Source organism: Sinocyclocheilus anshuiensis, unplaced genomic scaffold (genome assembly GCF_001515605.1).
Source record: "Sinocyclocheilus anshuiensis isolate Anshui unplaced genomic scaffold, SAMN03320099.WGS_v1.1 scaffold923, whole genome shotgun sequence".
Classification (NCBI taxonomy): domain Eukaryota; kingdom Metazoa; phylum Chordata; class Actinopteri; order Cypriniformes; family Cyprinidae; genus Sinocyclocheilus; species Sinocyclocheilus anshuiensis.
In genome coordinates, this window is record NW_015544138.1 from 116,290 (window position 1) to 117,078 (window position 789).

The 789-nt window shown below is 27.5% G+C and overlaps 1 protein-coding gene across 1 annotated transcript in view; it reads right to left on the reverse strand.

Moving 5' to 3' along the window:
* LOC107694991 (PDZ domain-containing RING finger protein 4) overlaps nt 1-789 on the reverse strand; it is a 50,249-nt gene that overhangs the window by 30,432 nt on the left and 19,028 nt on the right. The window lies entirely within an intron of this gene.

Below are 789 nucleotides of genomic sequence, written 5' to 3' on the forward strand. Positions count from 1 at the left end.
TATATATTAATAAGTAAATATAAATAATTAAACAATAAATAATGAGTAATACATAAATACATTTAACATTGCAGTATTATAGCAAGTAGAAAAAAACAATTATTACATTACATAGTTTTATTTTATTATTTTATTATATAATTATATTCAAATAAGTATTAAAGCTATATATATATATATAAAACAGATAAAATAACAGATAGAATAGAATAGAATTATATGTAAATAATTTAATTAAAATAATTTTTAAATAAATAATTAAAAGAACAATAAAAATTAAATTACATTAATATATATATTAATAATATTTTAATAGTAATATTTTAAATTGTTATAGTATAGAGAGTATACCTATTTAAATGAGTCTAAATTGGGTATTTATGAATATATAGCTTCCTTTTAAATGTAAGGACGTGGCTGTTTCACATGAGAATGAACATGTTTGAAGACTGATATATAAACACTCTGTCGGGCATCTATAGTAAACCCCACACAGATCGTGCATCATAAACACATACAGACAGAAGTAAATATCTAAGAATCATCTCCACAAACACAGAACAGATCTGAAGATGATAAACAAACTCAGCTGGAGGAAATGAAGCGTATCTGACAGGAGCAGAGCAGCAATTACCCACAATGCACTGCTAATTATCCAGTGTAAACAGAGCTGCTGTGACGGCCCTCCGGCAATAAACTCATCACACATGATTCAGAAACACGTCTCTAACCTGTGGATCAAACACCCATCGATTCACACACACACACACACACACACACACACACACA